This window comes from Malania oleifera, chromosome 3, assembly GCF_029873635.1.
Source record: "Malania oleifera isolate guangnan ecotype guangnan chromosome 3, ASM2987363v1, whole genome shotgun sequence".
NCBI classification, from domain to species: domain Eukaryota; kingdom Viridiplantae; phylum Streptophyta; class Magnoliopsida; order Santalales; family Ximeniaceae; genus Malania; species Malania oleifera.
Genome location: NC_080419.1, coordinates 15,679,108 through 15,705,462, shown reverse-complemented (window position 1 = coordinate 15,705,462; position 26,355 = coordinate 15,679,108).

Genomic DNA, 26,355 nt, shown 5'->3' with positions numbered 1-26,355 from the left:
ATGAGGAACATCTAAGGATGATGCACCAGTGTCTAGGATTAAACGATAAGTCCTTACAGTTTCAACTGGCACTTTTATTTTGTTCCCCATGAAGATAAACTTCTCATTTGGGTTTATGTTCCGGATTGTAAGAAATCCTTGCATCATATTAGAAACATGAGTTGTACATCCAGAATCAATCCACCAAGTATTATAAGGAACTTCAGCTAAATTTGATTCGAAACATGCATAAGCACTAGGCTTAACCTTCCTTTCGAACCAAGCTTTCTATTTCAAGCAGTATTTCTGGTAATGTCCAGGTTTTCCACAGAAACGAAATTTGTCCTTACTTGATACCTTCTTCTGGATATGAGAATAGGATTCATTATACTTTAAAGATCCTTTCCCATTTCCATGCTTCTTTACTTTCTTTTTAGCTCCTTGATTGTTCACATAATGAATAGAGTGAATTCCTTTATTGTTCAGTCGTGTTTCCTCTTGAACTAGCATACTGTGCAACTTATGCACATTCCATTTATCTTTCATGGTGTTATAGTTCATTTGAAACGGTCCATAATCAGTTGGTAGTGAGTTTAAAATGAATTGAACAAGAAAATTTTCATTCATATCCATTCCCAAAGTCTTAAGTTTTGCTGCAATATTTGTCATTTCAACAACATGCTCATGCATAGTATGTGAACCATCAAACTTCATGGTGGTTAATGTACCCATTAATGTCCCAGCAAAAGACTTATCTGCTGTTTGGGAATGCTCTCCCACAAACTTTAAAAACTCTTTAGCACTTTCAGTTTTGGGAATAGCTGTCTTGATGTTATTTGCAACACTCATTCACATAAACATCAAACTTAACCTGTTTGATCTTTCCCAATTATTGTAATAGGCTATTTCTTTAGCACTGCTAGAATCAATAATAGCAGCAGGCTGATCACTTAAGAGTGCCAAATCAAGATCTAATACATCGAGGTGAAATTGAACTTGTTCACTCCAATCAGCAAAAATCAGCCCATTAAACATTGGAACAGATGAAGCATGTAAGTGTAACGATCCAGAGACAGGTACTGCAAAAATTAACCATACTTAATGCTTTGAATGAAACATTAATAAGATCACAAACATAAATATATTAACGCTTTCCTTTGGGGAAAACACTAATGTAAAGAGCTTTGAAATGATGCTAATTAAAATTTTAATTTTAACATTACTTTGGTAACATTATATGCACTCATTATAAGTATCTATTATCTTTGGATAAATAGATAAAATAATAATAATAATAATAATAATAATATTACCAAAACATTATCCTTATATTATAAGAACAATTAATCAACCTTTGGGTGATTCTTGATATCTTATAATAATTTAATATCATTCTAGCATCAAACATATGAGTACCTTACTTAATGATTTAATCACTTTGGTGATTAAATTCAAAATACTTTATAACATTAAAATGTTAAAATATTGTGAGTAACGTAAACATGTTGTCAAAATACTTATATAGAATCATATTAGCGTGCACTAACATTATATATATTTACTATCACATCAGACATTATGCGCCATCATAATTTATTTATTTTTTTAAAGAAGTATCATAGCATAACAGAATTAAACATAGTGCACATAAAATAAATTTGGAGACGTGCTGCATCGTGAAATTTTATTAACCAATGCCTTGACTTATAAACTAAAATTTAACAAAACATGAACCTTTAATCATAATCAAAAAATCATGTGTTTCTAAAACCTAAGCTCTAATACCACATGTAAGTTTAATATAAACATGATTTAATCATTGGATCTTCGAAACTCATAATTTTATACAACAAACAATAAACTCATACCTTGATCCATGCTTCGAATTATTTTTGGAAGCAATATTTGTTTAGCTCCCAAAACCTTTTTGGAGTTTTCTTTACCTTTTGTGATTTTACCATGATTTTCATTTTTCTTTTTCAAGAGAGAATTTTCTTTCAAAACATTTGCAATTTGATTTTTTCAAATTCCCTACTTCTTGAAAAATTCCATGGTCTTTTTGAGTTTTTTCAATAAGCTCCTTATTTTCCCTTTTAAAGAGCTATTTTCTTCTTTCAAGATAGAACACAGATCTTTTTGTTTGCATTTTGACAATTTTCCTTCCAAATTTTCTATCTTTACTTTCAAAGTTTCATGCTCTTCTTGAGTGTTTTCAACAAACTCTTCATTTTTTCCTTTTAAGGGATTCATTTTCTTCTTTCAAAGAGAATTCCCTTTGTTTTGACAAAGTAAGCTCTTTCTCAACATTTTTGTTCTTCCTTTTTGTTAAGACTAATTCATTAAACAATTTAGCACAATTATCCACTACTTCATCATAAGAAGGAGTGTAAACAATATCATTTTCCGAACTTAATTCCTCTTCTTGTTCGTTTGCCATAAAGCAAGGATGTGCTTCTTTCTCATTTTCATCATTGGTGGCTAAACCATCGATTTCATCCCAAGTAGCACCATTCATGGCATTATGATCCCCATTTAGAAAATCTCCTTCATTTTGATTTAGGGGGCAATTTATCATGTCATGCGTAGAATTATTGAAATAATGACATTCAATGCATGATTCTTTTCTTTCTTTTTATTGCGTTCTCTTGCTTAATAGTTTCTTAATTTTTCTTGTGAAGAATGCAATATCATTCTCACTATCCTCATTTGTTTCTTGGTGATTAGCACAAAGTGTATCTTAGACAAGACCATTTTCGATCTTTAGATTTTTCTAGATTTCTTGCTTTTTCAATGGTCATTGATGACTTGGGTAAAGATTGGAGGATTTTTTGAATATAATCTTCTAATGAATAAATTCTACCAAGTGCTTTCAAGTTGTTTATGGGTGTGTGAACCTAGTGAGCATGGAAGAAATTTCTTCACCTTCATTTAATTTGAACAATTCATATTCTCTAATTAGCATGCATATTTTTGCTCTTTCATTTTGAGATGTATTTTCATAGATGTTTTCAAGTACCTCCCACATTTCTTTTGCGGTTTTACATTCACAAATGTGACTATGTTCAACATCATTTAAACCACAATAAATAATATGTTTTACTTTAAAATTCAATTCAACTAACCTATTTTCTCTTATTGAAAGCTTCGTTAAAGACTTCGGAATAACCTCATTCTTGTTGTTTTTCTTTGTGAAAGAGAAGTCTCTATTTGAGATGATCTCCCACAAATCCAAGTTGTATGCTTGAATGAAAATGGCCATTAGATATTTCCATGATAGGTAGTTGGTGCCATCTAACAACAATGGTTGATAAATGGATCATTCTAGGGAGGAGGAGGTGTTCACCGAATATGCCATTTGATTTTTTACGCTCTGGATTTTACTCTAAAAAATGCAAGCACCTCTCTCTGATACCACTTGTTAGCTATCCCGCCCAGGAGTATATAGAGTCAAGGGGGTGGGGTGAATGGACTCTTTTTGCATATTTGGGCTCTCTACAAAATAAAACTCATGGAAAGATTGCAAGCAATTATATCACAATATATAAAATATAAATCATGTGCAAGACAAATAATAAAGAGTATGGAGAGAGAAGCTTAACACCGTTATTTAACGTAGTTCGGCACCAAGCCTACGTCCACGCCTTAACACCAAGCGAAGGATTCCTTAATCCACTAAGGATATTCCTTCATTGGCGGAGAAGCCTTAAAACTCGGGAACAAATCCCTACCCGCTCACAAAGAGCCTTCGGTTCACAAAGAACCTTTAACAACAAGATGGGTATACAAAGAAATGCTCCACAAATAAGCCAATATCAATTACAAACCAAACCTCACACTATTCTCTCAAGGATTGAATCACACAAGATTAAAGAGTAAGAGAGAATGAGCACTTGTGAATATGAACTAAGATACAAAATGCCTAGGTTTTGTATTCAAGGATATTTTTTGGTAAAAACTTGTAAAATCACCAAAATAATAACTAAACAAGTCTATTGACTTGTATTTATAGCCAAAAATCTATTCTAGACATTATGTAACCGCTGGGAGTGATCCCCCTTTGATTGGCTCGAGAACTAACCATTTCCTAATCGTTGGGGAGTGAATCGCGACATCACTCGTCGACTAGTGACCCCCACTCGTCGACTAGTGCCCCAAATAAAAAAAATTCATCAACATGAAAGTTGTAGGATTTATTCTTAACTTTCCATAGACACCAAGATCGTGTTTTGTAAACTTTTCTAGAAAAAGTTATGCCCCAAATACCGAAGGGTGTTTAGGAAATTTGATAGGTGCATAACTGAGATTTTAAACCCAACTAGGACCAAGTTTGTAAAAGATTATAGCACTAATATGATTTAAAATTTATCTTTATAAAAATATACTTGATTTAATTGAATCTTTAGGTACATAAAAATAGTTTTGACTCAACCGGTACCAAGTATATTAAAAGTTCACAATACTAAAATCACTTAACACTTGTCTCATTTTAATCAAAGTTGAGTATAGGATATTTTCATATAAGTCATGATTTTGCCTTTGAAAAATCTTAATTATAAAATTATAAAAACTTATTTTTCAATTAAGTGATATCCTATATACTCTTGTGTCCTAGTATGTATATGCAATTTGCTCAACTTTTTCTCAGAAATCGTGCATGAAACAAAACCGCAAGAGTTACAAAATGTACTACCTCAAACACTCCCCAATTACGTATAAGACTACATTAAGCTTCCTTTGGTGTGCTTGAATCCTTTTCGAGTGGGTGTCCATTTGATCTTTTCTATTCGAACTTCTACTCTGTCCGATCTTTGCCTTATGACCAATACTTCATGTATTTGTCCCTTGAGCCTGTACTAAACATAATCTACAAAGATGAAAGCAACAAAAATAACATATATGTTAATATCATCAAAACACATTAAATATGATAGTGTAGCCACTATGACAAACATTCTCCCCCTTTTTGATGATGTCTAACCTATTAAGACTTTACTTAATCTTTGCATTTGTATTTATACTTACCATAACTTGACATGTAAAGATAAACTTACCTAAAACCACTAATGGGTTCTTAGCCACCAATGCTAACAATATGAATAACAAGAAAAGATAAGCCCCCTTTGTAATTTCTCCAATAGTTTCAAAAATTATAGGGGAATTTAATGATCAAAACAAAATCATAAAGTAGCTTTATATTTTGGGTTAAAGTACTAGGGGTTTGTGTACATTTTTTTTCTAAATAATTTTATGCCAAATCAACTTATAGCAAGAATAAGATCCCCACTAATTATTCCTCACAAGATAGTTTTTTTTTTTTTCACAAAAATGGGCCTTTTGGTGAGGGTATTGGTGATTTAAAAAAGAGAAATATAGGCCTAGTCCAATTTTGCTTTAGTGTTAAGAGCGAAGTTGGATTTTGGTGATTCCAAGGTTTTGAGTTTGATTTTATTATTTTGGTTTGTTTGATGAATTACTCTGACTGTGTTCATGGGCATAAGGTAATGTTTTCATTCCCCGATTGGTGCTGCTTGAATGAATTTGAAGGGCTTACTCAAGTAGAAGTTTCGAGTCATAAAAAAAATGTAGATTTTTAAGAGTAATTGAAAGAAGTAGCTAAACACATCATATGAATATTTGATAGTGTAAATTGATATTTTCAAGATGTATGCCATTTTTATAAATAAATAAAAAATCATTTATGATGTTGCGTTGGGTGGTTAATAGAAAAAGTTAATAGGATTAACAGAAACCGCGTCTCTAACATGCAATTGGACCGCAGTTGTAATTAATGTTTGTCTCAAGAAATTAAAAAATTTATTGATTTTATACTAGTAGTTACTTTAGTAGAGATTAACATAAATTTTTGACCTAATTTCTGAACACATTTTAGCTGCCATCAATTATCCAACATATCTTCTTTTACTACGGATATAGATTGAAATGATGTTTTACCACAACATTTATCAATACATTTATGACATTCAATTTTTTCTTACAACACTTTTTAATTGTCTTAGTAATCACTCAATATTAACTTAGGCATATTCTTGAGATATCGAATGTAAAGATGCAAAAACATTGATATCGTACAACCTCAAATTTACCAAGCACATTACTCATTTGAGCTCAAATTCAAATTCATTATAAGCGATTGTTTTTATCCTTTTTTTTTTTTCAAAATGATGGTGTTCAAGCCCTTTGGACACTCGACCAATCCATTTGGATTATGATCTCATCCCTCTAACTTTCTCTACTTAAATATTATCTTAAATAAAAAGTGGTAACCACTAAAGTTCAAACTTCAACATTTTAACTAGGACAATCTTGAGTTTACTACTTGAGCCTTATGTTTTTCTTGTCCTTTTACACTCAATGTCATTCATCTAGTATAGGCCTTACACTTATGTTCTCTTTATTTTACATTATATGCGACAAAAGTTCAAGTTTTGCCTTGTTAGCAAACCCTAGTCCCCTATGTAGCTATTGTAGTGGCCCTACAATGCTTAAGTGTTATGTTCCTAGCATAATTTAGACTAAAAGCAATTGGATCAATGTGTGAAACTAGAAGTAAATGTGCTGAGAAACTACATGTGAGTTTGTCCCACATTAAAAAGTTTGAGTGGATGATGGGTATATATGTGGTTGGGATCTAGACTTAATTGAAAGAAGTATAAAAAACACATCAAATGGATATTATAGTGTAAATTTATATTTTCAAGATGTATAACATTTAAAAAAATCATTTATGATATTGCACTAGGTGGTTTACAGAAATAGTTAATAGGATTATTAGAAACCGTGTCTCCTGCAAATGGACAACAACTATAATTAATGCTTGTCTCAAGCAATTAAAAAATTTAATGCTAGCATTTACTTTAGTAGAGATTAACATAATTTTTTGGCCTAATTTTTGAGCACATTTTAACTCCTTCCATTATCTAACATATTTTGTTTTACTAAGGATGTTGATTGAAATGATGTTTTCCCACAACATTTGTCAATGCATTTATAACATTCAATTTGTTCTTATGACACTTCTTTAATTGCTCCAGTAATCACTCAATATTTACTTAGCCATAGTATTGAGATGTTATTGAATGTAAATATGTGAAAATGTTGATATCGTACAATCTTAAATTTATCAAGTACATTACTCAATTGAGCACAAATTCATTATAAGTGATCGTTATCCCTTTTCTTTTTTTTTCCCCAAAATGATGGTGTCTGAGCCATTTGGACACTCGATCAATCCATTGGGATTATGATCTCGCCCTGCTAACTTTTCCACTTAAATATTATCTTAAATGAAAAGATCTAACCCCCAAGATTCGAACCCCTAACAATTTAACTAAGAAAGTCATGAGTTTACCACCTGAGCCTTATGTTTTTCTCCTCCTTTTACATTCAATGTCATTCATTTTGTCTAGGTTTTACACTTTTTTTTCTCTTGATTTTTCATTATATGCGACAAAAGTTTAAGCTTTTTCTTGCTAGCAAACCCTAGTCCCCTATGTAACTCTTGTATGTAGTGGTCCTACAATGTTAAAGTGTTATGCCCCTAGCACATTTTAGACTAAAAGAAATTAGACCAATGTGTGAAACTAGAAAACAATGTGTTAAGAAACCATTTGTGAGTTTGTGCCACATTAGAAAGTTTGAGTGGATGATGGGTGTTTGGGGCCTAGACTTAATAAGCTTAAACTTTTAGGTAAAGCAGATGGTTTGTAATTTTGGGCAAGTGACATTGTAAATAGAGGTGTGAAGTTAATTATCCTAGTGTGCTAACACTTGGAGGACCAATTGCATGACCAAGGTCAATAAGGATCATCTAGGCTTAATAGATGGATCATAGTAAGGTCAAGATATAGGAGGTAAGATTAGTTCAAAAACACATGGAATGCAATTCGAGACACATAAGACGTAAGGGTAAGACCCACTTGAGCAACTGTTGGAGAACTAGGCTTACTCCCATAAGGAAAATGTTTCCATTCAAAGGGGAGTTTGTATTGGACTTACTTAAGTGTTCATGTATAAGTTGCTATAAATACATATGGAAAAGGAGTGGTTATAAGTGGATTCTCATAGGTCCATGCCCTTTTTCATGGTTGAGTAATGACTCCTAGTTGGTCATACAAGTAATGAATTTAGTTCTTAGGGGAATAGTTGGAACTCACAAGTGAAGGGAAAATTATTAAGAACTCCACTTGTAAGTTTGTCACACATTGGAAAGTTTAAGTGGATGATGGGTGCTTATATGCATGGTTGGGCCCAAAATCTAATATGATTAATCTTTTGAGTCAAGTTGTTACTCACCCATGTATATCAAGTGTCGATTAGGACTCCTCTGGTGCTAATAAATGGGTGTTCTTGAAGAAAAATGATATTTTAGAAAGAGACAGTAAATGATTCAAGGCCAGAAGTACTCTCGGAGGGAAGGTAAAGACTATAACCAAGTATTCTCTCTAATTGTGAGACATACGTCCTTATAGGTTTTATTGACCATGGTACCTTAGTGATTTAGAATTAGAATAGTTGGATGTTAAAACATTTTTTTCTTTATGGTGACTTAGAGAAGCAAATTTATATAGAGCATCAGAATGTTTTAAGGAACCTAGGAAGGAGAATTATGTTTGCAATCACCAAGGTAGTGGTACAACCACTTTGACTCATATATAATTAGTGTCATACATGCCCCACTATAAATATGATTGTTGTTTCGACTTTATAAGCCTATACGATGATTTATTTATCTTTTTGATATATGTAAAGTATATGTAATTGCTACAAAAAAGTATCCATGATGTCAATAGTTCAAAATCTTGATTGAGCAAGGAATTTGAGATAAAGGATTTTCATGCTGCAAAAATCCTTAGGGTAGAAATATAGAAAGACAAGAAAGATCATAAGCTTTGGTTTTTTACATAAAGAAGGTGTTGGATAGATTTAACATGAGCATTGTTAAGCTAGTATCTACCCTATTGTGATATATGGCTCATATGCAGAGTAGAATGCATGTAAAAGGGACAAATCATGGTAGAAAATCAAAGTGTTGGTGGAGCAGCAGGGAAACCATCGACGGATTGGCTATAGCCGTTGATGGTTTGGAACCCAATTTCAGACAATTTCCATTCTATTTAAAATCATCGATGGTTTTGCTTGAGAACCCAATGCAGATTTTTGAATTTTGAAAAAGGGATGTTAAGTTGGTTGGGGTTTGGAGGGAAAGCCTCCAGAAACTTTATATATACATTGTTCTTGATGTGTTTGTAACGCTGTACGTGTCTTTAACACCAGATAGTAAGAAATCTTTGCTGATTGCTCCCGTGGATGTAGGCATTGGCGAACCACGTAATTCCTTGTGTTGTTTCTATTAGTTTCATACATACTGCGTGGTTGTGTTCTACAATTGTTCTATCATTGATTGTTGCATTTGATTGATTCAATATTCCGCTATGCAAATACAATTTATACAATAAATTGGTATCAGAGCATTGTTGTAATGGCTTTAGGTACTTCATCTACGAAATTTAAAGTTGTCATGTTGTATGGAACCGAGATTTTTAGTCTATGGCAGAGAAGGGTGAAAGATTTTCTTGTGCAACAAGGAATGGTGAAGGCCTTATATGGTGTTAAACCGAAAGGCATGGATGAGGCAAATTGGAAGGAATTGGAGGCAAAGGTTTGGTTTCTATCTGATTATGTTTAGCTGATGGCGTGTTGTATCACATCATGGAAGATGATTCTACTGCGGCTGTTTAGAAAAAGCTTGAAAGCCAGTACATGTCTACGTCTCTTACGAATAAACTTTTTTCTTAAGCAAAGTTATTTTGGCTTAATATGGTGCAAGGTTCGTATTTGAACCAACACATCAACGCATTCAATCAAATTGTAAGTGATTTAATTTAGGTTGATGTGAAATTCGAGGAAGATGACAAAGTGCTAATGCTACTAAATTCCCTGCCAGTGTCTTACATGTATGAGAACTTGGTTACAACTCTTACATGGGGTAAAGTGACCCTGAATTTGGAAGAGGTAACAAGCGCGTTGCTGGGATTTCATCAAATAAAAAAATCAGCGATGAAATTTCACATGGTGAAGGGTAACATGAATGTGGGAGAGGAAAATTTAGAAATGGATCAAATCAAAATAAGTCCCAATCTCAGTCCAAGAAGAAAAAGGATATCTGGTGTTTTAAGTGACGTAAAAAAAGGCACATAGAACCAGAGTGTCTGAAATGGAAGAAGGGAATGCTGAAAACACAAATGCACTTCAAAATCAGCAAATGTTGTTGAAGAAGGAAATTCAGGACGCAATGATGATGACATATTTTCAGTTTTTTTGGGGTTAGATCGCCTCATGGACTCTTGGATCCTAGAATCGACTTGTTCTTATCACAAGACTCCAAATAAGAAGTGATTCACCACTTACATGTTGGTTAATTCAGGTTTTGTCCTTATAGGAAATGATGTTTCATGTAAAATCATTGGAATAGGAAATGTAAGAACTAAGATGTTTGATGGTGCTTTAAGAATCCTATGTGATGTAAGACACATATCGAACCTACGGAAGAGTCTAATTTCATTAAGCACTTTGGATTGTAATGGATTTAGTGAGAAGTTCGAAAGTGAAGTTATGAAGGTGTGTAAAAGCGCTCTAATGGTGATGAAAGGGCAAAAGTTAGATCAAAACATTTATACATTGTTGGGCACTATAGTTGTAAGTGGAGCTGTTGCCGCAGATTCTGAATTTGATGACACCGTTTTGTGGCATATGTGGCTTGGGCATATGGGTGAGCATGGAATGAAGTAACTTCACAAGAGGAAACTCTTGAAGGGTATGAAAATATGTAAGCTGAACTTCTGCAAGTTTTGTGCTCTTGGGAAGCAAAACAGGCCGATGCAGTTCAAAATAGCTATTCACAAGATGGAAGGTATTCCTGATTACATACATTTTGATGTTTGGGGGCCGGTGAGAGTAGCATCACGGGGTGTACATGTGTATTTTGTGAGTTTTATTTATGACTACTCACAGAAGGTCTGGGTGTACTTCATGCAACACAAGTCAGATACATTTGCCGGGTTTAAGTTATGGAAAGCTTATGTGAAAAACTAGACTGGGAGGTGAATTAAATTCCTCAGGTCAGACAATGGAATCAAGTACGTATGCTGATTCTAGGTTCATTGAGTTTTGTGTGAAGCAGAGCTAAACTTAAAGATGTAATCCCAATGGGGGTGGTGAATTGTGTAATTAAAAATTTCTTAACAGAATTTCAGTTTACTTTAACCCCTTTTAATTTAAATCATCACAATCACAATAAACTAATCAGTGATCGTACTATACCAATCAACAATCCTAGATATGAATATAAAAGCGAAAATTACAAACCAAATCCAAACTTCAATTAATTCAGTTAAATAAATATAAAAATCTGATTTTCAGCAATAATCAACAATTTCCTCAAACCACAAATTCAGTAGTATATATTGAACAACTTTGAAAGCTATGCTTTAATCAAGCATTCAATTACAATAAATTTACCTCAGTAATTTCACACTTAAATTCATATATTGATTCTAAAAAGTAAGGTGTATTCCCAAGAGGGGGGTGAAATGAGTTTTTAAAATTTTCTTTGAAAACTTTTTGTTTTACAAGTTCTTTTAAGTGTTAACCCCAACCAACTTTCTTTTCAGTAGTTACACAAACACAATGATCAATGATCCTTTGAATTTTAACCAACAATCTTTCCAAGTTCAATCTTTTTTTATGTTAATGACTAGCTTAATTAAATTCTTAGAATCAATGAATGATGATAATATCAAGATGATTTTCAGATGATCAAATAAATCAAGCTTACAACTTTCCTTTAATAGAATAATGAACCTCATCACAATAACTTTGACTTGTGATATTCAACTTATAATACTTCAAATCAGCTTTTCTTTTCAAATCATAACAAAGTTAAACTTTTCTCAAGATTAATCTCAGCTTTAACATTCAGCACTTTAGAATTTTAATCTAATGCTTCAATTTATAACCAAATTTTAAAGTCAATAATTCCCCTCAGCTATGAACAATGATAGCTTTAAAATAAGATTTCAATGATTCAATCTGGAGTGTTTCTTGTAGAATAAATAATTCAATCACTCATTATTTATCTTTAGTTGTGCATTCAACAATACAGATTTCAAAGCTTTATAAAAATAAAAATAAAAACTCTATCAAGCAATCAATATAGTTCTTTTGATCGGTGTTCCAACAATTCCCAATGAACAATCAGCTCTCAGCAATTAATTAAACATGCACGCAGTTGATATATTTGTAGTAAATTAAAGAGAGTAGAGAGAAGAGTTGTAGACCGTATTTTTACAAGGTTTGGCCTGAAGCCTGCGTCCTTGCCTCAAGCAACCTCTATGAGGAATCCAACTTTCTTTATTAGGACAAAGTTACAACCTCTCTCCTTCTCAGGTGGAGTTCACTCTCTAACGAGGATCCCCTCTCGCTAGGCAACGATTAAATTCCTTAAACCGTCAAAACAAATCTCTCTCTAACAAAAATACCCCTTCTTGCTAGTCCAATGATTCAACAATCCTGAAACATCAAAAAACAACAAGAGAAACAACTTGTGTACAGTAACACTCTCAACAAGAGCAGATTAGTACAATTGAAAATCACAATATACTTCAATCAAAATCAATATAGAAAGATAAAGCTTAAATGATTGTTACCGGATTTCTGATTTAGAATTAAAATTCTCAATGTAAATAGATCAGAAAAACCATGGCTTTGTCAGCAATAGCACAACAATAAGTTCAGATAATTTCAGCAATAGACTCCTGAATTTGTATTCTGTATGTGCTTGCTAGTTGTTGTTTAATTCATGTGAATAACATGTATTTATAGAGTTAAAAAGTAATTTTTTGTGTTGCCCAAGTTATTTGGAGTATTTCCCAAGTTTTCTCAAAGTTTGGGAGTCAAGCAACCAAATTTGGAAACTTTCCCTCGCTGTTATAAATTTAAAATCATAAAGGTCAATCACTTGATCTCGAAGGTCAGTCCCTTGTGCCTTTAAATTTCAGCGCATTTTTAAACACAAAATGAGGTCAATTGCCTGATTATACAAGGTTAGTCAACTAATCCAATGCTGTCTATTTAATTTTTATCAGCATAAAATGTCAGTCACCTGATCATGAAGCATCAATTATCTTATTATGCAAAATATATGCTTTTAAAAACTTTATTTCCAAAATTTTTTTTTCTTTTAAACTAGTCATTTTGAATCAAGACTGTTGAAAATATTTTCCATGGATTTTCAAAAATGGGTCTCTAAGTCAATAATGATTCCTAAGAGTTTCATGCATCCATATTGAAATCGTTTGAAGTACTTACATGAAACTCTTTTAAGACTATAACTTTCTAAACTCTAAGTCTTCATGTATTTGCTTTGCACTTCATTGTCTTCATGTATTTTCTTTGATTCTTTATATTTGACTTGACTTCAAGTTTCAATAGACTTTAAGCTTCATAAGATCTTGTAGCATTAAGTTCGAGCTTTTAACAATCTTGTCAAGCACTTGATTTTGATCTAAAAACACTTGAGTCGCCTGAAACTTTACTTAATCAAATATGTTAAGTTCCATTGATTTTTTATCATAAAAATAAGATTCTAAGCCTTGTGAGGCCAATAATCTCCCCCTTTTTAATGATGACGAATAATGAGCAAAAATGAGTAAGCCTTAAAAAGCCCCCCCGCCCTTTACAATAAGCGTCAACTTAACAATATTTGAAAAGTGCATATATCATGGATGCATATTAACTTAGTGTATTTTATAAAAAACAATGTCAATATCATGTCATGTCATAATTCAAGATCATTATCAGGCTCATAGTTAGCAATATACTTGCTTAGGTATGCAGTGTCATGCTTAAATTTTTTTCCAAAAATTCTCTCCCTTTTGACATCAATCAAAAAGAATAATATATTAAGAAAACAAATAAATACTAAGGCAAAGAGCAACCATAAGCAAAAGTATAGATCAAGTGAAGACACAAAACAAAAACTTTACATTCATCATGCATAAAAAGACAGACAATAAGTCCCAAAATAGCATAAGGAAATACAAAAGATTGTACATCAGAATTTTCAATAATGTCCAGTATTAAACATAAATCATGATATCATTACCTAACAAGTCTAACTTTCCCTGAATGAAATGTATTTCATATTCAGTAGATTCAGAATTTCATCATTTAAGTGCAAACTATGTATCCATGTATAGTATGAATGTAAATATCATGTGAAGTTCTCATCAATCCTGTTTTTAAACTTATCATGCCATGCTCATGCTTAGTTTGCTCACATTCAGTTTTACTAAATTTTCTCCCCCTTTTGATATCAACAAAAGAATAAACCGAAAGAAATATTATGCAAAGGTACTAAGGACCAAAAAAATTTGCATCAATAACACGGTCCATAAGCCACCATATATTTCATTCATAACATGGTCATCCATCATTTAGCATGCAAAAGATATATAACATAATCCAATCAGCATGAGAACTAAGATGGTCAAGAGAAACAAATAAAAGAGCTAAGCACAACAAAATAGTAGTGTCAAAAATTTCAACCCAGATTAGTTTTTGGTTTCAGAAAATATTCATGCATTTGCAGTTCCATCATACTTGTATACTCATACTCATGTTTGCATGTTGTAGTCATATTTCAAAAATTCATGCTCAGAGTCATATGGCAGATAGTATAAATTAAATGTCCATGCTCATTTTTGATGTTTTTGTTCAAAACATCTCCTCCTTATGACATCAATCAAAAAGAGAAGGGCGTCAATAAGCATATACAGTTAGCATAAACACAAAACAGATAAATGACTACTCATCATGCTTAATAAGATAATCAAGTATTCAAAATAGCATGAGAAACAAAAAATAGTATCTTTTGCACATATTATAATCCAAGATTTGTTTAAACTTGAGAAAGCAACTAAATATCAGTTGCATCTTCATCCTTATCTTCTTCTTCTTCTTCTTTAGCATCGCCAGAGCTTATCTCCATTGGAGCCTTTCTGCGTGAAGAATCGGCTATATGCTAATCAATCCAACCAAGTCTTTGGTCAAGTATAGTTTGCCTGAAGAAATGAATAATTGACCTGAGACATAGGGTCAATAGACTAAGACGAAAAACTATGGCTTTTACGAATAGTTGGTATTCATGCAGTCGTGTGTCAGTCAACTATGCTCGAAAAGGCAGTTGACTGACCTGTATATTTCCCTAAAATTTCCCAAGTTAGTGGGGAGTCAGTTGACTGAGGCTTAGAGAGCCTGATCTTGAAAAGTTTAGTAAGTCAGAGAACAACCAGTTGGCTGAGGGTAAAACGTCAGTCGACTGCACATCAGTGTTTTTGACTTACATGCTTTCTTCAAACACTTATCCTTGTTCAAAATACTTCTCTACTATGCAATAGACCTAGATTACTTCCTTTTTTCTCTCTTTTGATTTCAAATTATTCTTTTGTATATGAACACCCAAAATTCATATGTCTTCTCAAATCTCAATACTTTCTAAGTTAAGTCTTGTACAGTCCAAGCTTTCTTGATTGTAGCCAACAATGCCATTCTTGTATTTATTTGTTTCAATATAACAGTTTTCAATAAGCTCATAAACTCTACTTTAAGATTTTCCATTTCAACTAGTTCAATATTCTTCTTGTATTAATTTTGATTAAGTGGTTTTCCATATTTTGAACAAGGAGAATTTTCTTTTTGATATTTGTGAGCTCTTCGGTTTATCTAAGTAGCGACTTATGATATGATCATGGAGTAAAGGCTTTTAATAATAATTTTAGAAAACTTCTTAGTTGAACTTTTCTTCCTGAATCAGTCATATCTTGCGAGTATTTAAAAAATAATTACATTGCACCTGCAATACTTTAACCAACTGAACTTCAGTTTCTTCACTTTGGAGCTTCTTTTAGTGTATGACTCAACTGGGTTTCTTTTTCATTAGTTCTTCTAAATCTCAAGTTTATGCAAAGAGCAACATATGTTGCACTCTTAGAGTTTTTAACCTTAATAGTTCATAACCTTTCAACAATTCAACTAAGGTTATGCTATTTCTTCCCTTTAGCTGCAGCTGATATAATGATACATTTACCATGATATGCACGGTTAATATAGACTTTCTGTTTATGCATAAGACCTTCTGTCATGCCCTGAAACCAGCCAAGTGGGGCCCAGGATGTGATGAGACCAACCATCGTCTCTGATACCATATTTAACATACACGCAGCGGAAAAAAAATAAAGAACAACCTCAAATAAAATACCGGAGTACTCTATACAACCCAAAAGGAGTATCCATCCATATATATTACATAACCAGAAATTCTAAAATATTATTATACATATTTTAGTTCTACCACCACTCACAAGTCTCCAAAATTATAAACCCTGCCCTGGAGCTTTCTAAGCTCGATCACCAGAAGGACCTAAAAAGATAATAATTCCTCGGGGTGAGACACCTCTCAGTAAGGAAGAAATAAACTATAGCAATGTGTGGTAGAAAAGTTTCAATATATATATATAATATAAACTCATCAATTAAACAACAACTAGCAAGGTACTTACAAACTGTAGTCATACAAACAAAACCAATATTTATAGTGAAAGTTCCCGAGGATTGGGAAGATTACATAACCATACATGTACCTTCCCTCTGCTATAATATCATTACAACTACCAGGGCACTCACCTTACTTAGTAAACCCTCGAGGTTATGTTTGTAAGCAAAGTCTTTGAGAATAAAGAAGTTTACACTCCTATACATGTAACTTCCCTCTGCTCTGGTAACATACTATAATTACCAGGGCACTTGCCTTTCTCAACAAGCCCTCGAGCAGAGAGATTTACTTTGCTATAATTATCTATGCATTTAAATTCACATCAATTATCTCACAAAGTCAACAACCATATAAACCACATTCATTCACAAAGGATACGATACAATCCACTGTACTCAGTAAGTGGCCCACCTACCAGTACGTGGCCCACGTAGGGCAGCTACGTATCTCACAGTACGTGGCTCATGTAGGGTAGCTACGTACTCTATTGTACGTGGCCCATGTAGAGCAACTGCGTACTCCACTGTACGTGGCCCACGTAGGGCAGGTACGTACTCACACTGTACGTGGCCCACGTATGGCAACTACGTAATTCACTGCACATTTACACTCACAACAGACAGTATTCACAATCAACCCATATTCACCATCAAGCAATGTTCACAGCTAAGCAGTACTCACAACCAGACAACATTCACAACCGATCAGATTTTACAAGCAAACAGTATTCTTAAGAAAACAGTATTTCTTAATCAATTAATTTTAAAGGATTATTCTTATGCCACACAATTTTTCCCAAATTATAAATTATAACCAAATCATTATTTTAAATTGGCTAAACTGTCAGAAAAATCATACTATAATTATATGGTTCCTATACTTGAAAATAACGGATTCAAGTTTAAATAAAAACCTGGTATAATTTTATTTCCCCTTACTTGATCCCTGAACATTTGCCTAAAACAAACAGAAAATCGAACCTTGTATTCCAAAAATCCTAACTTAATCAGTTCAACACCAAAATATTTATCATTTAACATTTCCTAAGCCCACACACTCCCAATAATTAATTTAATAATAAAAATATCTTACTTACCCTAATTTTGGAGTGGTGCCCAAGAACTCCAAATCAAGTTTCTCTCCGGCTAACTTGGAGAGAAACACCCCAGGAACCTCGTGGTTTCCGATCGTTGAATTGGGCTAAATCCAGGCTAGATTCAAAGAAAGAAGGTAGGAGAACCAAACCCTAGAGAAAGAAAATGAGAGGAAAGAGATTTTTGCAGAAGAAAATGATCCAGGGTCACTTTATAATCTGGCCTTCGTCAACGAGTCTAAAAGGTTCATTGACGACGCCAAGAAGAACATTCGTCGATGAGAACATTATGTTCGTTGATGAAGCATTTAAAAACCTGAATTTTCCCTGCTCTCTATAATTCCTCGTCGATGAGACACGTGTATTCATCGACGAGGCCAAGAAGGACGTTCGTCGACGAGGAAAACAAATTCGTTGACGAGTCCCTGCTTGATTGTAATGACCCAAAGAATTATACTATTTAAATAATATAGGGAGGAGGGAAAAGAAATTGTAAATGAAATTCAACAGGGGTCTCATCGACGAACGCAGTACGTTTGTCGACTAAGTGGCTTATTAGGCTCGTCGATGAGGACGCATTTCATCGACGAGAAAATACCGAGAGGCTATTTCTCAGTCCTAAATTTTGTCAACGAGGAATAAGCATTCGTCAACGAACTTCCTTCGTGACCTCGTCGACAAGGTGATGTGTCTCGTCGATGAAGACCAGTATATAAATAGCCCTAAATCTGTATTTCAACGCAGATTATTCATAAAAATCATACTTGCTCTCTCCTCTTCAGTTTTGACTTCTTCTCTCTAAGATATTGGGCCCATTCTTCGCCAGATTGACGATCTGAAGTCGCCACGACACTTCTGGGGAAGTTCTCTTCAAGTCTACTGGAGTGGATCGTTGGTGAGGCTATATTAAATTTCATCCCATTCAGGGTAAGACTTTTTATTCAGAATATGGCTTGCTTACAGTTATAGAAAGTTTAGTGGTCAAAGAAATACTGAAGTTTTGTTTTGGGAGATGTAGTTTTAAAGGTGTGGATCAGGGAACCCTGTGGTGTAAGACTAGATATTGTAGGGGTTTTACAGAAATCAAGTAAGGGAAATATGCTATGCCAGTTTTAAATAGAGATTTTTTTTTATACCAGTAAAATATAGTATATGTTTATGGGTTTTCAGAGTATGAAATTATACAGTTTTATAAATTATGTTTAATGAGTTTTTAAATATTACAGGGCATGAGAATATAGATATAGTAAAGAATTCTATGCAGCTTTTACAGAACTACGGTTATATAGTTTCTACATAATCAAGATATGCAGAAATACAGTTTATTATAAAGTTAAGGCTACATAGTATTTACAGAATCATGATTTACCAAATATATACAAAAAGATGTTTTTACAGTATTTTCAGGATCATGATTTACAGTACATTCAGATAGGAATATGTTTTTACAGTTTTCATAGTACCATGATTATAAAATTTTACAGAACCATGACATACAAAAATATAGTTGATACAGAAATACAATCTATTACAGTGTCATGGTCAATACAGTTGATACAGAATCATGGTAAAATAGATAGATTTTATATAGAAATGTATTATATAGTATCAAACCCTGATGGACCATTACAAATCAGTTTACAGAGCACGATACCGTAGCTATTCACAGTTCAAAGTGCAACCACATAACTCAGAGTATGTGGATTTACAGCAGTCAATCGTGCCTATGTTGTGGACAGGCTCCTCGTCAGTTAGGGTTGAGGAGGCCAATCTGAATTTCAGAGTATAATGATTTATCCTGGTAGGCCAACCAGTGATAAGTCCTGCCTACGAGCTGCACAACCATGTCATGAGGGGTTAAATCATGACATACAGTTATCCATTCAGGGAAATTTTTCTCAGTTATTATATGTATGCTCAGATTTACAGAAACAGTAGATGTATCTATGAATATTAGAAGTATTATGAATAGAAAATTCATAAAGACTGTTATGTTAAGTAACATAGGTATGGGCTATACTGTACATTATTTATACATGTGTTCTCAGATTTAGTTATCTATGGTATTTCTAAATCAAATTTTACAAATATGTAACTCATTTGCCTCACACTAGCAATAGCATATTTCGTCTTAATAAGCATTGTTTCATCCCAGTGATTTAACATTTTTCAGTTGATCCAGCTAAGCGAGCAAATCCGGCTCGTAGATAGAGGGGGTTTCAGTACTGCCTTATCGGTAGGGTGAGTATTTTTGGGAGGTTATTTTTGTATAGCCCTAGTTTCAGTTGAGGGTATTATTGGGAATAGCTGTGTATGTATATTTTGGGAAATATTATGACACTCTGGCATTATATATATATATAATGCCAGAGTGTCATAATATTTCCCAAAATATACATACATATATATATATATATATACATATATGTGTGTGTGTGTGTGTGTGTGTGTGTGGTTATGGTTTTATGAATTCAACTTCACGCTGCTTAGGTTGTTTGTTGTGTCTCAGATTCCATGGGTCCTATCTGGACCATGATGTGGGTTTGTTTATAATAAAAGGTATCAAAGCAGTAGAAATTTTACATTTTATTTAAAAAGGAGGAAAAAAAAAATACAGCATGAAAAAGCAGGTCGTTACATTGATGCCATTTTTAAATTTCTTTTCTCTTTATTTATTTCTCCTTTTCCTTTTATTTATTTTTATTTTATTTTCTGGGTTTGGGTAGACCTTCAAGGTCTCTAATATAGCAGACATATTTATTAATAATTTACATTTTAAGTATTATTTACTATCAAAGCACACTTATAGTCATCACTAAATCTCTTCTTATATTTGAATTGACTACCTTAAATTCTATTGGCTATAGAGGCATTACCATCTTTTCATTTTAGTACAAATTTATCTTTATTAATTCCTAATAAGAGAATGACTATACCTAAGATCTATGGAGTCCTTAGTTTATGAACTAGGCTTTCATCTTAGTACTCATACTTTCTTGGACCTTAATGGTTTAACAAGAAATGTTTCTTTTACTTTACAAACCTGTTTAGTTTTCACACCTTTTCTTTTTAATGGACATTCAGACTTTATATGTCTCTTCTTTTTACATAGGAAGCATGTGGTGTAAGTGTAAGCATTTAAGGAGGTGCTAGCACAATCTTTGGAGGCTTTTACAAAGTACCCTATGTAGAGGTCCTTTTTCCTTGTGTTCTCAATTCCATTGAATCCTATGCCTTCCTTATCTAAAGACATTCTTTGTATTCCAACCATTTTATCAAGGTTTTCTTTTCCTCTAGTGAAATTGTAGATGATTTTGGCTTGATCCTCAATTTTACTTTTAAGAACATAGATTTCTAAGTCTTATATATTTTTATGCTTTTCTTGCATCATTACTAAATCTCGAGACATTTTGTTGATTTTACTTTCTAGTTTAGATATATACAGATCTTTCTCATTTTCCATAGAAGATTTGGATCTTAGATATTCCAATTCTTTCATCACCTTTTCATTCTTGCTTTCTAATCTCTTGATTTTTAAATCATTTTCTCTTTCAACAAGACTTTTAGATTCTAATTCTTTTATTACTGCTTCATTCTTATTTTTCAATAAAGTGTATCGTTTAGTCACATTAACTAGAATCTTATGAACCTTGAATAATTCACTTTGTAGTTCTTCATAATATGGCATACTCTCATCACTAGATTCATTAGATGAATCGTCACAAGATTCATTGCATGATTCATTAAATTATTTGGACGAGGAACTTTGTACTTTATCATCGTCTCATGCCATAAGACAACCATTTGCAACCTCTTTATCGCTTGATTCACTCTCCAAACTAGTGGAACTTATACTGTCCCATGTAGTGGCCTTCATTGCCTTTTTCTTTTTCTTCTTGGAATCCTTCTGAAGCTGTGAACAATATGGTTTTATATGTCCAATTTTCTTGCAAGTATAGCATATAGGAGGTTCATTCCTTGTTTCCCTTTTATTGGTTTTTCCTTCATATGATTTTGAGTCATGAAATTTTCTAGTAGATTTATTTTTCTTTCTAAGGATTTTTGCAAGTCTCTTGGTTATGAGGGCTATATCGTTATCATCCATTACCTCTTCATCTTCATTGCTAAAACTTTCATTCAAGGCTTTAAATGCAATGGATTCCTTGGCTTGATATTTTCCACTTCTTTCGTTTATTGTCATCTCATAAGTGAGGAGAGATCCTATCGATTCATCAAGGGAGGTGTTTTCCAAGTTTCTTCCTTCTGTAATTGCAGTGGCCTTAGGTTCCCAAATTGGTAGAAATCCTCTAAGGATTTTCCGAATCATCTTATAAGTTGAGTAGTTTTTCCCTAAGGCATTAAGGGAATTTATTATGTGGGTGAACCTAGTGTACATACTAGTAATGGTCTCATTAGGGTTCATCGTAAATGCTTCATACTCACTAGTGAGCATATCAATTCTACTATCTCTAACATTAACTGTTCCTTTATAGGTTACTTCAAGTTTATCCCATATTTCTTTGGCTGATTTGCATCCTATAATTCTATTGAACTCATTCACATCTAGAGCACAATATAGTGCATTCATTGCACTAGAGTTTATTTGTAGCATCTTTAATTCACTATCAGTCATCTCTTTTTCTTCTTTTGGTATTTCTTTATTATATACGATTTTGGTAGAGATGTGGTCACCATGTGTGACAACTTTCCAAACTTTCCAATCCATGGTTTGCAGGTATATTCTCATTTGTTGTTTCCAAAAGGTGTACTTAACACCACAGAAGATGGGTGGTCTAAAGGAGGATTGACCCTCAGCAAAAAGAGATACACCTAGGTATGCCATAAGGATCTTTATGTAACTTCTAGTTTAAGATTTACTACAACCCCACTCTGATACCAATTGAAAAGTAAGGTGCACTCCCAAGAGGGGGGTGAATTGGGTTTTTAAAATTTTCTTTGAAAACTTTTTGTTTTACAAGCTCTTTTAGTTTAGTGTTAACCCCGACCAACTTTCTTTTCAGCAGTTACAAAAACACAATGATCAATAATCCTTTGAATTTTAACTAACAATCTTTCCAAGTTCAATCTTTACGTTAACGATCAACTCAATTAAATTCTCAGAATCAATGAATAATGATAATATCAAGATGATTTTCAAATGATCAAATAAATCAAACCTTACAACTTTCCTTTAACAGAATAATGAATCTCAGCACAATAACTTTGACTTGTGATATTCAATTTATAATACTTCAAATCAGCTTTTCTTTTCCAATCATAAAAAAGTTAAACTTTTCTTAAGATTAATCTCAGCTTTAACGTTCAACACTTCAAAATTTTAATGTAATGCTTCAACTTATAACCAAATTTCAAAATCAATAATTCTCCTCATCTATGAACAATGATAGCTTTAATATAAGATTTCAATGATTCAATCTAAAGTGTTTCTTGTAGAATAAATAATTCAATCACACAAGATTTATCTTCAGTTGTGCATTCAACAATTCAGATCTCAAAGCTTTATAAAGAAAAAAAAAAAAACTCAATCAACCAATCAATATAGTTCTTTTGATCAATGCTCCAGCAATTCCCAATGAACAATCAGCTCTCAGCAATTAATTAAACATACATGCAGTAGATATATTTGTTGTAAATTAAAGAAAGTAGGAGAAGAGCTGTAGACCGTATTTTTACAAGGTTCAGCCTAAAGCCTATGTCCTTGAATCAAGCAACCGTTGTGAGGATTCCAACTTTATTTATTAAGCCAAAGTTATAACCTCTCTCCTTGTCAGATAGAGTTCCCTCTCTAATGAGAATCCCCTCTTGCTAGGCAACCATTCAATCCCCTGAACTGTCCAAACAAATCTCTCTTTAACAAGAATACCTCTTCTTGCTAGTCCAACGATTCAAAAATCCTGAACTGTCAAAAAACAACAAGAGAAAAAACTTGTGTACAAGTAACTGTAACAACCCGAAAAATTTTAACTATTTAAAATAATAAAAAAGATGATAAAAGGAAAATGGGAAAAAGAAGAAAGGGAAAAGAAATTTTTAAAGGGGAATACGCATACGCTCATCGACGAATTTGATTTTCTCGTCAACGAGCGATCTTCTGAGCCTCATCGCCAAGTATGCAGGTCTTGTCAACAAGGAGTTACCAAGAGGGTTTGAGGTATTCTAAAACTCATCAACGAACTCACAGTCCCGTCGACGAGTGTACTTCATGGGATCATCGACGAATCCACGTGTCTCGTTGACGAGTCACCGCCTATAAATAATGACTCCTTTTATTTTCAGCAAGAAAACTCTACATGTTGCCTCTCTCTCTCTCTCTCTCTCTCTCTCTCTCTCTCTATATATATATATATATATATAAGATGGCCCTCTCACCTTCTCTCTAGATTTCTGTCCCCGTTTTTGTTCTGTTCGACGATCGGAAGCTACCACATTGATCTTGGGGAGATTCTCTACAGCTTAACTAGAACAGAATTTCAGTTTGAGGAGTTTGGGAATCATCCCAAAATCAGGGTAAGTGAGATATTTTAAGTTATATTGTTAATATGGAATGTATAGGCTCTAGGGAGTGATAAAATAGAATCTTTTTGAAGTTTGGGTTGATAAACTCGGAATTTTTGAATTAGGGTTCAAGTGAGTACCATTGGCGTCCTTTGGAGGGTTTTGCAGGCATAATCTAGGAAACATGTAAGGGGAATTTATTATAGTAGGATTTTTATTAAATTTTAAACAGGTTACTTTGAGAATATAAAATATATATATATATACTTAAGTACAATTTATTTGAATAGTTGAACATTTGGGAAAATATTAACTTCTGATTTATATATATATATATATACATATGGAAAAGAAATTGTGTGGCTAGAATACAACTTTTTACAATTTAATTGGCTGTTGTAAGAACAGGATGATGAAATATACTGTTGGATTGAGAGCAATGGTTAATTGTGGATTCTAACATGTTTTGAATATTGATTGATAATGAATGTGGATTGATTGTGAATACTATTGCTTGAGTTGCTGCATGACAAATAATGTGATATATGTGTGTGTGAATTTTAGTGTGGTTATTCATGTGTATCACAATATAATGTTGGTAGGCCTGAGGAGTTTGTTATATTGCCTAGATATAATCACGATATATGTTGGCAGGCCTGAGGAGTTCGTATATCGTCATTATATATTGGGTTAGAGCATTGGCAGGCCTGAGGAGGTTGTTCTACTAATATACTATGGGTAGGTCATGGAGATTTGTACAGATGGTTAGTGGTGCCTGAGTGGGCCACGTTGTGTACCTGTGATGATGTTTGTCCTGTGTGGACCATGTGATGATGTTAGTCCTATGTGGTGCAGTCCTGTGTGGACCATGTGATGATGTTTCACCTATGTGGACCAGTCCTGTGTGGACCCTGTGATGATGTTGTCTTGTGTGGACAGTTATCATATATGTGGAATATGATCTAATAAGATGAATGATATAATAATTTAATTATATGTATATATAAATGGAAAAGTAAAACATTTAGCCAAGAGCTTGCTGAGAAAGGCGAGTGCCCTAGTATTTTTAGTTGATGCCAGAGCGGAGGGAAGCTACTTGTATGGGTGGGTAATCTTCCCTACTCTTGGAGACTTAGTCTATATACATAGCCTGAGGGTTTACCGAGTAAGGTGAGTGTCCTGAAACTGGTATTAGAGTAGAGAGAAGTTACTTGTATGGGTGGGTAATCTTCCCTATTCTCGGGTAATATTATTAAAAATAGTTATGAATGTGAGTATGGAATCAGAGATTAGAATTTATGCATATTAAAATGTGAGTATGAACTCAGAGATTTATGTTGATATTATTGATGTGTTTCTTAGTTGCGATTGACGGTGAATGGCAAACAAATATATATATTGTAATATTTAAACACTCTGCCACACACATTGCTATGATTTGTTCTTCCTTACAGAGATGTGTCTTGCCTTAGTGGATGATTATATTTTCAAGTCCATCAGGAGTTCAAGCTTAGGGCTCCAGGGCAAGGTAGTATTTTGTGGTAAACTTCAGAGTGCTTGTAATGGTAGTTAGTATAAGTTATGTTTTTTTTAAAAAAAAAAGTTTTTGGAATGTAATATAAATAGTTGTTGTAAATATTTCAGGATTTATAGATAGACTCTAGTATTTAAATCGAGGTTACTTATTTTACTTCCGCTGCATGATTATGGTATATGGTGTTAGAAACAGGTGAATGTGACATGTGACCTTCGGGCCCCACTTGGCAGGTCTAGGGCGTTACAGTAACACTCTCAACAAAAGTTGATTAGTACAATTAAAAATCACAATATACTTTAATCAAAATCAATATAGAAAGATGAAGCTCAAATGATTGTTACCGGATTTCTGATTTAGAATTAAAATTCTCAATGTAAATAGATAAAAAAAACATTGGCTTTGTCAGCAATTGCATAGTAATAAGTTCAGAAAATTTCAACAATAGACTATTGAATTTGTGTTCTATATGTGCTTGCTAGTTGTTGTTTAATTCACATGAATAGCATGTATTTATAGAGTTAAAAAGTGATTTTTTTGTGTTACCCAAGTTACTTGGAGTATTTCCAAGGTTTTCTCAAATTTTGGGATCCAAGCAATCAA